Here is an 11,282-nt window from a genome sequence, read left to right on the forward strand (position 1 = left end):
AACTTGCTTTTGTTGAACAGACGGAAGGAGTCACTACTAGGACTAGGAGAGGCGAAAGCGTTTCCCTTGTTGCTTGGACACCCCGTGTCTGCGTCACAGTGTTAGGTAACTTTTCTTCTCGTACAAATTTTCGTTGGAAAATGATCTGCGAGTGTAAAGCGACGTAATCATTTGTATACTGTTTCATATTCAGACATTCAGTGGTGCTGCAGTAGTAGTGTAAAGAGATCTTTATCCTTAACTTTTATAGAAAAAAATCCGATTTACATTCTCGAACTATAAGATTTTTAACCTTTAACTACAAAATCGGATAACATAGATCATTCAACTGTCGAAACAGGACGAATTTGACCCTTTGGGTGGTTTCGAAGGTAGTTTTACATTTTATGAAAATTAAAAATATTCAAATTTAAACTAAAAAAATTTATAAGTAATTCGTTTTAAATAAAAAAATACGAAATGGGGTATAAATTTTTTTCTAAAAACGTAACCTATCTATTGGCACTATACTTATTAGTTATTCGGATCCAATTTTTTCATGTTTATAGTATTTGGTTGCTTATAGTTATGCTAATTATTTTTTAAATAGATAATATTTAAATAGAGCTATAGATAGATAGGTTACATTTTTAGAAAAGTTTTGATACTAGTTTCATATTTTTATAATTTAAAATAAATTAGTTTTAATTTTTTAGATTTAATTAGATTTTTTTAAAAAATATAAAACCACCTTCAAAACCACTCTAAGAGAAATTCGTCCGGTTTCGATAGTTGGATGACCTATATTATCCGATTTTATAGTTGAAGATTGAAAATCAAATTTTTACGATAGTTCAAGGGCATAAACCGAATTTTTCCTTTTTTTATACATGAAGCAAAGGTTAGAAGGATTAGAAACTTCTACGAAAAACCCATTCTTTCGTTTGTTTTTGTTATTTTTTTTGAAAAATAGGCTTCTCCCAGCTGCTAGTTAACGTTGTTGCTTGTCATCGACGCCAAGCCGACAGACATCGGGGCGCGACTGAACTCCATCTTCGCGATTGGAACGGTGCAGGCACCATCGTCTTCTCTATACTAGTAGCTAGCCACGACGTACGACGTCTGTCGGTCCGACTGACCGGTGTCGGTGTCTGTCTGATTATATTCAAGGCCAGCCCGCCGGCCGGACATGTGTGAACACTACGCCAAAACAGCAAATAGGAGCAAGCAATCTGAGACAAGCCTCTAAGGGCACGTCGCAGATTACAGAAAGAAAGACGCGCTAAAAATGCGGGCGCGGCGCTGCGTGGGGTGGGGGAGGGTAAGAGACAAATGCCAGACGGGCCGTGGTAGGGCAAGTCTCCGATCATTTTAAGATCTGAGATGCGCCTTACTAAGGCCCGTCTCGCATTACTTGTCAACGATTTTTATAAAGCCACAGAAATTAATGCGCGACGAGCCTTAGTAAGGCGCGTCTCTCATTACTTTCTGTGGCTTTATAAAATGATCGGAGACAAGCCCTCCCAATGCGAGACGCGCCGTGGGAGGGCTTGTCTCCGATCATTTTATAAAGACACAGAAAGTAATGAGAGACGCGCCTTACTAAGGCTCGTCGCGCATTAATTTCTGTGGCTTTATAAAAATCGTTGACAAGTAATGCGAGACGGGCCTTAGTAAGGCTCGTCTCGCATTGATCGGGGGGGGGGGGGGTGGCGGTGGCGCGTCTGTAGCGTACAATACATATTACATGGAATCAATCCCTTGAAACCGAACGAACCGGCTTACATTACATTACATTAGTAAATCCAGCAATACATTACAATGTCTGAAATACAAATAATCTCACAATACATTACAATGTCTAGCTAAATCCAGCATTACAATGTCTAGCTAAATCCAGCAATTATTATTACATCGATATTAATTATTAGATAGATATTAAATCAGGCAATGGCGCTGGCTTACGAGCGCTAGCAGCTTCGCGAGCTGAATCACCGTCCTCCCCCTTGTAAACGTTGTTGTTCCCCGAGCCACAGCAGTTTAGGGTGACTGAACAGTCGCTGCAGGGGAGGCAGCCGCCGAAGCAGCTAAACAGCTTCGACCAGCTCGGAAATTTCATCCTGGGCCAGCTCGAGTTTCGTGGGTTTCGTGAGACAATAGAAATCGATAGAGTACTACCACTAAAGCAAACAAAGAGAAGCTTCCTCCGTGGGTTTGCTGATGCAGATTCAGGCAGAATGCGACGATTCCAACAAATACATTCAACAATGGGAGGTACCCGATCCTTATGTGCGGGGGATGTTGGTGGTGAAGGGCGTTGTGGTCCCGGTGTCGCAGATCTGCGGCTGGTGGTGGAGAAGCCCGGGGATGTTGGTGGTGAAGGGAGCTGCGGTCCCCGTGTCGCAGATCTGCGGCTGGTGGTGCAGAAGCCCGTTGGAGGAGGCGCCGCAGATCTGCCGGTGGCGACCGCTGTGATCTCCGAAGCGGTGCACTCCGGGAGCGCGGCGGTCTCGGAGGATGCGCCGAGGAGGGTGATGCCGTGCGCCGCGGTCTCCGGCACGCTGGGGAGGGGGATTTTGGCGGTGGCGAGGTCCTCGGTCTCCGGGACGCTGGGGAGGGGGATTTCAGCCGTGGTCATCTCGTTCAGCAGTACATCTCGTGACTATAATTTTCTTTCGATAAATAGCCGGGACGCGTCTCGCTTTACTTTACTGAGACAAATGGGAGACGCCTCACTGGAAGGCGCGTCTCAGATCATGAGATGGGAGACGAGCTTTTGGACGGATCGTCTCAGATCATGAGGATGGGAGACGCGCAACTGTAAGGCTCGTCTCAGATCATGGGCGTCTTGCATTTGTTCCCACCTCAGACAAGACCCGCCTGGGGGTCTGGAGACGCGTCACTGGAAGGCTCGTCTCAGATCATCAGATGGGAGACGCGCCTTTGGACGGAGCGTCTCAGATCATGAGGATGGGAGACGCGCTACTGCAAGGCTCGTCTCAGATCATCAGATGGGAGACGAGCTTTTGGACGGATCGTCTCAGATCATGAGGATGGGAGACGCGCGGCTGCAAGGCTCGTCTCAGATCATGGGCGTCTTGCATTTGTTCCCACCTCAGACAAGACCCGCCTGGGGGTCTGGAGGTCCGAACAAGCTATCCGAACTTGCAGTCTGATACTTTGGTGGTGCGGCTGGGTGGATCTGGGGAAAGTGGTGCTGGCGGATGTGCGGCTGGGTGGATCTGCCGCGGCGGGCGGTGGAGATCTCGTGGGGAGCGTCTCGCGGCGGGCGGCTGGAGCACGATCGAGCCTCTTCTTGCTGTCGTGTGTCGCGGGGGCAGTGGCAAGGTAACTCCGATATGATATCGATTCTTTTGGTTCACCATGTAATAATTAAGTTCTAAGTTCAAACTTTTATGGCTAGAATAGGGCATTATAACTTATGTTCGAAAATACACCAAGATTTTTCCATGATAGTCTTCAGACGTTAAGAGCATCTAATACTAAATAAATCCGAGATAAATCATATAGCATGAAAAGTAAAGATGAAGATCTTAAAATATTTTTACATTCTTGCATCATTGGCAATATTTGGCTCCACATATGACCTTACTGGCTATGGTTTGTCATGTAAGAGTTCGTGTCTCTAATTAATATTGCCTCTTGCCTGCATGTATTATATCGTAGATGACACGTCAAGATACAGAAGCTGGGATAATAAATTTTATTCCATCATCTAAAAAATTATAAAACCACAGATTCGACATGCAGAATAATATTTCGCAGAACTACACTTCCAAGCAAGCAATAATTCCATGCTTGCTAACAATATTTGAACTTAAACACTAGTTGTGCATGGCCCCAAACTATGAGAATCCTAACGTTTTGATTTCATATTCTATATAGATGTCGTATCGGCGTTGGATGTATGGTCCACGCCTTTGCAAGGACTTTATGGATGGTGTTGAAGCCTTCATTAAGAACGCGAAGAAAGATATGGTGGACAATGGTATACAGTATCTCTATTGCCCATGCAAAAATTGCAAAAATGAGAAGCGATATCTTCAAGAGCACGTGTTGAAATCACACTTGATCAAACGTGGATTCATGGAGGATTATCGATGTTGGAATAAACACGGTGAAGAAGGACTTAATGAAGCAGAGAGTAGGGATTCCTATGTGGAGAGGGAGGTCCATAGTGTTGTCGAAGAAGAGGACGACGATGTGGATGAGGCGGATATACTAGGGTTGAGCAATGCCGACATCATGGAACAGGTAGTACTCAAACCCGGCCCCATAATAAAGCTTACAATTAGAATAATAAGGTCGTGCTAATATGACTTTTCATGTCTGGCTTGACAGGTTGATAACATAGAGGAGATGGTTTGCAATGCTGACAGACACGGCGACGATGAGTTCAAAGGAGCCGAATTCGGAAAGTACAAGAGGATGATCGAAGACTCTAAGAAACCTTTCTATCCTGGTTGTGGATTGAAATACTCAAGGCTATTTGCGATGGTGAAGCTTTTCCAGTTGAAAGCAATCCACGGATGGAGTGATGGCAGTTTCAAGGAGTTGTTAGCACTCCTTAAGGACATGCTTCCACAAGGCAACACCGTCCCTGAGACCGTTTATGAGGCCAAACAGATTATCTGCCCGTTGGGATTGGAGGTGGAAAAGATCCATGCGTGCAAGAATGATTGCATTCTCTATCGTGGCTCGAATTATCAGGACCTTGAGAAGTGCCCTGTTTGTGGACTCGATCGATTCAACCGTAGAAAAGATGGTGGTGATGATGAGGACTGCAACAGAACAAAGGGCGGACCTAAAAAGGTGTTTTGGTACTTTCCAATTGTTCCACGATTGGTGCGCTGGTTTGCAAACAAAAAGGAGTCAGAATTGTTGCGATGGCACAAGGAGAAGCATAAGGTGGACGGGTTGATAAGACATCCTGCTGATGCCACACAATGGCGGAACATAGATTTGCGATATCCTAAATTTGCGGAAGATCCGAGGAATATTAGGATTGCAATGAGCACAGATGGCATGAACCCATTCATGAACAATAGCACACATAGCACCTGGCCAATTGTTCTGACGATATACAACCTTCCACCTTGGTTGTGTAACAAACGGAAGTACATTATGCTGTCGGGCTTGATACCGGGGCCACATCAACCTGGTAATGACATCGACACTTATTTCAGTCCTTTGGTTGACGATCTGAAGTTGCTGTGGTGTGAAGGAGTGGAGGTCTGGGATGAGTACAAGCGTGAGTACTTTCAGCTTCGAGCCATTTTGTTCGCGACTATCAGTGACTCTCCAGCGGCACGGAACTTGTCCGGACAGAGCAAGAAAGTAGGTTGCGGGTGCCCACATTGTTTGAGAGAGACAGACTCTGAGTACTTGAGTGAGTCAAAAAAAATAGTGTACATGGGACATAGACGCTACCTTGGAATGAAACACCCGTTCCGGAACATGTGTGATCACTTCAACGGTAAGGCCGAGAAGAGGCGTCCTCCTCCGCATTTCTCAGGTCATGATGTCTACGAAATGGTTAAGAATGTCCATGTTGTCCTCGGTAAGCGGAAAGGAGAGAAGAAAGGCAAGAGGGGCAAGAAGGTCGTTGTTGAAGAAGATGACATGTGGAAGAAGCAGTCGATTTTCTGGGAGCTACCGTATTGGAAGGACTTAGACATCCGTCACTCTATTGATGTGATGCACGTGGAGAAGAATGTCTGTGAGAGCCTTCTCGGCACATTGCTTAACATGGACGGAAAAACGAAAGATCACGCACATGCACGAGCTGATCTGAAGAAAATGAAAATTAGAGAAGAGTTGTGGCTCAATGATGACTCCGTTAAAGGAATGGAGCTGCCCACATCATGCATCACCCTGTCAAAGAATGAGAAGAAGGAGTTTTGCGAGTTCTTGAAAAGTGTGAAAGTTCCAACTGGCTACTCAACCAACGTCTCGAAGCTTGTATCAATGCCTGATCTAAAGCTATCTCCCGGCATAAAGTCTCATGATTACCATGTATTGCTGACGCAGATGATTGCCGTAGGAATTCGGAATATCCTACCGGTCAATGTTCGGGAGGCTATTATGAACCTGTGCTTTTTCTTTAATGCAATTGGTCAAAAGGTTCTAAGTGAAGAAGATCTTGAGTCATTGGAAAAGAAGCACTATGAAACTTTGTGCGTTCTTGAGATGTATTTTCCACCTGCCTTTTTCGATATCAGCCTTCATTTCACGGGCCATCTTATCAAGGAGATAAAGCTACTTGGTCCTGTGTTCCTTCACCAGATGTATGCGTACGAGAGATTCAACGGCATCTTGAAGTCACTAGTAAGAAATCGAGCTTTCCCCGAGGGCAGCATGGTACAAGGATATTGTACAGAGGAAGTCATTGAGTGGGCTCTAAACTACGCTGACCCGAGTAACCCGGTTGGTGTTCCCAAGTCTCGTCATGAGGGGAGGCTCACAGGCACGGGGACGATCGGGAAGAAGGCTATAATTCCAGATCGAGATTTATTTCATAGGGCTCATTTCCACGTGTTGCAACAAATGGACATTGTGTCTGAGTACTTCGATGAGCACAAGGAGCTGTTGCTTAGAGAGAATCCTGTACACAGTGAATCATGGTTAGCAAAGGAACACATGAACAAATTCTGTGGTTGGCTCCGGAATCGAATTTCACGATCAAATACTCCTATAAGTGAACAACTCAAAATTTTGGCTCTTGGTCCTATATTCACCGTTATGACATACCAAGGGTATGACATAAATGGATACACGTTCTACACCGAACGACAAGATAAGAAAAGCATGTATCAGAATAGTGGTGTACGTGTTGATGCTTACGATGTTAACGGAGAGGACAAAACAGCGTACTATGGTCAAATACAAGAGATATGGGAGCTTGACTTTCACGGTTTTAAAATTGCTCTTTTCCGTTGCAATTGGGTTGATGCAAATAGAGGTGTACAAAAAGACAAGTACGGGTTCGTTAGTGTCGATCTTAGCCGTCACGGATACAAGACGGACCCTTTCGTCCTCGCACAACATGTGGCTCAAGTGTTCTATGTTTCCGACACCACAAACAAAAGACTCAAGGTGGTTATACCTGGAAAACGGCGAATCGTCGGTGTTGAGAATGCGGTCGACGAGGAAGAGTTCGATCAGTTTGATGAGATACCTCCTTTCGCCACCTCAATGATCAAGCCAAGAATACCATCGGCCAACGAAACTCCCTACTTGCGCAACGACCATAAAGAAAAAGTCAAGAATTTCAAAAAACCAAGGGAACAACGGAAAGTAGCAAAATGATTGGGCACACAATGTATATTAATTGTTCCTTTGTCAAGTATGGGAATTGTGTGACTGTAATTGTTCCTTTGTGAAATATGGTAAAAGTGTGACTTTAATTGTGCCTTTGTGAGATATGATAATGTGTGAATATTTGTGAAGTACGAGTTCATATTTGTGAGATATCAATATGTGTGAATTTTCTGTTCCAGAACTGAATGGTTGTGACTTTAATTGTTCTGGACATTCAGTTCTGGAACTGAACAAGAAAGGCGAGACGCGCGTTACCTACGGCGCGTCGCTCATATACCTACTCCGGGAGGAACCCAGGGAGCCTGGGGCACTTGTGCCTAAAGAGAGAAAAGAAAAAAAGAGTTACACCTCGGGGGCCTCGAATGCGAGACGCGCGCTACCTACGGCTCGTCGCGCATATCATCATACGCGACGCGCCGTAGGTAACGCGTGTCGCGCATAAGACCACGAACAGATTGAGCGGGTGAGCCCTCGGGGCCCAGTCCCACACCAATGCGCGACGTGCCGTGGGTACCGCGCGTCGCGCATTCCCCGGTATCTGCAATTATTTTTCCGGCTCTATAAGGGGGTCCGGGCGGAAAACACTTGTGCCTCAGAGAGGCAACAAAAAAAGTTACACCCCGGTTGGGGGTCCGGGGCCACCGGGCTCAACCAGCAGGGTACCACGAACAGATTGAGCGGGTGAGCCCTCGGGGCCCAGTCCCACACCAATGCGCGACGTGCCGTGGGTACCGCGCGTCGCGCATTCCCCGGTATCTGCAATTATTTTTCCGGCTCTATAAGGGGGTCCGGGCGGAAAACACTTGTGCCTCAGAGAGGCAACAAAAAAAAGTTACACCCCGGTTGGGGGTCCGGGGCCACCGGGCTCAACCAGCAGGGTACCACGAACAGATTGAACGGGTTCGACCCGCAAGGGAGCCTTCGGGCCCCAGACCCACACCGCCAGCATGGGCTTAGAGAGGAAACTGTGGCTCAAAGGTACTTGTATTGTAAATTCGAAACGGCGAAGACCGCCCAAGCTTATAAGCTGGACGCACTCGCCTTGCGTTGGCGAGGTGGGACAAAATCCCCTCCCAACGCGCGCCTGAACAGCAACCATCTCGGGGGCCTCAAATGCGAGACGCGCGCTACCTACGGCTCGTCGCGCATATCATCATGCGCGACGCGCCGTAGGTAACGCGTGTCGCGCATAAGACCACGAACAGATTGAACGGGTGAGCCCTCGGGGCCCAGTCCCACACCAATGCGCGACGTGCCGTGGTACCGCGCGTCGCGCATTCCCCGGTATCTGCAATTATTTTTCCGGCTCTATAGGGGGTCCGGGCGGAAAACACTTGTGCCTCAGAGAGGCAACAAAAAAAAGTTACACCCCGGTTGGGGGTCCGGGGCCACCGGGCTCAACCCGCAGGGTACCACGAACAGATTGAACGGGTTCGACCCGCAAGGGAGCCTTCGGGCCACAGACCCACACCGCCAGCATGGGCAAAGAGAGGAAACTGTGGCTCAAAGGTACTTGTATTGTAAATTCGAAACGGCGAAGACCGCCCAAGCTTATAAGCTGGACGGTCTCGCCTTGCGTTGGCGAGGTGGGACAAAATCCCCTCCCAACGCGCGCCTGAACAGCAACCATCTCGGGGGCCTCAAATGCGAGACGCGCGCTACCTACGGCTCGTCGCGCATATCATCATGCGCGACGCGCCGTAGGTAACGCGTGTCGCGCATAAGACCACGAACAGATTGAACGTGTGAGCCCTCGGGGCCCAGTCCCACACCAATGCGCGACGTGCCGTGGGTACCGCGCGTCGCGCATTCCCCGGTTAGAACGCGACCCTCGGCCTTCTGGGACTTAGGTCAAATTTTCAAATCAGATACAACCGTTCTCTGCTCCCCGCCGCCGCGCCGTCGTCTCGCGCCGCCCGTCGTCGTTGAGCCAGACCGTCACTCCCTCGCGGCCGTCGTCCCCGGCCCCGCAGCGCCGCTCCGCGCTATCGGCGCCCCCCGGGCCCGAGCTCCCGTCCCCGCGAGTGCCGCCGCCGTCGAGCCTTCCCCGAGCCGTCGCGCCGTCGTGCCCGGCCCCGCGGCGCCGCCCCAAGCCACCGTAGCGTCGTCCACTGCCGCCGTAGGTGAGCTTTCCCCCTTTCTAATTAGTCACTGTTCATACCCTACATATGGATGTACCAGGGCAAGAAACATCTTCCATGGACACACAGATTGAGTCATATATTTCAAAAAATGGAGATTACTTTGCGAGAATATGTATCACTAAAGCATTAAGCATGTCTAGGCCTAGGTATGGGATTCATGCGGTTACTCTATGGTTGTATCTGATTCGGAGCGTTTACTCTATGGTTGTATCTGTTTTTTTTTTTTCTTTCTCATGTAGCACGATGTCCAGTGGTCCGGACAGTGTGCAGCAAGCTGCAGGCGATGAGGACAGTGTGCAGCAACCTACAGATGACAGAGCATCATCAGGACGGCCGGCACGGTCACAGTCAGGAGCTAGCACATCTGGTGCTGGCAGAAAGAAAAGGTCACAGACAAAGTGGCCATCAGATGTGAAAAGTTGTGGCCGGCTCAATTCTGAGGCAGCACCCGAAGAATCGTCAGTCTTGGTGAGATTAGCACGGGTTTGTGGCCTCACTGCCCGGCAAAGGGTGCCACTCACCTTGGAACATTTCGATGACTTGTCTTGGGACGACAAAAAGAGAATCTTCGAAAACAATATTCAACCCTATGTTGAATATCCGATAGAGTTGCACGATAAGGCTACGAAGCATGCTATGAAGATCATCTCTAAAGCCTGGAGGAGCTACAAGAACAAGTAAAGTGTTGTCACTTACTATTGTCATTTACTAACATTTTTTCATTATCTACTGTCACTTATGCAGATTTATTGTTTTGTTGTGCAGGCTTTTAAAGTGTTGGAAGAAGAAAGAGAACCCTTTTGACAAGTATGCGGACTTGACCAAAGAAGCCTGGGACGAGCTTGTTGAAAAGTGGAATACTCCCGAGTTCCAACAGTCAAGTGAGTATTTTCGGGGTCTCCGAGCGCGGAACGAGCTTGACCACCACCTTGGCTCAGCGGGATATGCTGGAAAGCAACGCAAGTGGGAGCAGGAGGATGAGATGCTGGCAGCGAGGGGCATTGAGAATCCCTATGAATCGTTTGAGGGACGGCTGGCACCATTTATGCGTGCTAGGTCAAAGCTCACGGAGGATGGCAATATCAATTTCTACAGCACGAGCGCTGAGGAAGTTGCTCAAAGGGCTTTGATGGAGAGCAGCCAAGGTTCAAATGAAGGAGTGAGGGAGTTTGATGCGCTCACCAGGGCTTTGGGAACCCGTGAGCAACGGGGCCGTGTCCGTGGTGTTTCCAGTCAGTTGACCTGGAAGGAGGGGTTCCCTGAACACAAAGGCAGATACCGGAAGCGGACTCGAGACTCCTCATCAAAGGTTGACATAGATGAGATCAAAAAGCAGGTGAAGATGGAGATGTTTGGAGAGTTGAAGACCATCTTCGAGTCTCAGGGATTGTCATTCCCTGATATGCCGGGGAGTACGATGAGTGAAGAGAGAAGGGACAGCTTCGCTTGTACTGCAGCGGGTGCTTCTCAGAGTAGAGGGACAGAGAGGGCAATTGTGCCTACATCAGTGGAGCCGGATACGATAGATGGCTTGGCTCGTCCGACCCGATGCAGTCTTCTCGTGCAGCTGGTCGGAGATTCGTCTTTCATGGAGGTCGGGAACGGGCTTGTGTATCCCGGTATGTCCCAGCTTGAAGGTGTCCAGGTCAGTGCATTGGTCTTTGCCTCTCTTTTCTTTTCTCCTATTTCTTTTTGTTTTTTTTTCTTTTGGTATGTACAACTTGCTTGAGATTTAAAGGCTTTGTTGTTGTTGTTGATGTTGTTGCAGGTCAGGGCTGATTGTGCTGTGGTCAAGATTGACTACGTGCATGAGTTTGC

The sequence above is a fragment of the Panicum hallii genome, chromosome 7 (genome assembly GCF_002211085.1).
Source record: "Panicum hallii strain FIL2 chromosome 7, PHallii_v3.1, whole genome shotgun sequence".
NCBI classification, from domain to species: Eukaryota; Viridiplantae; Streptophyta; class Magnoliopsida; order Poales; family Poaceae; genus Panicum; species Panicum hallii.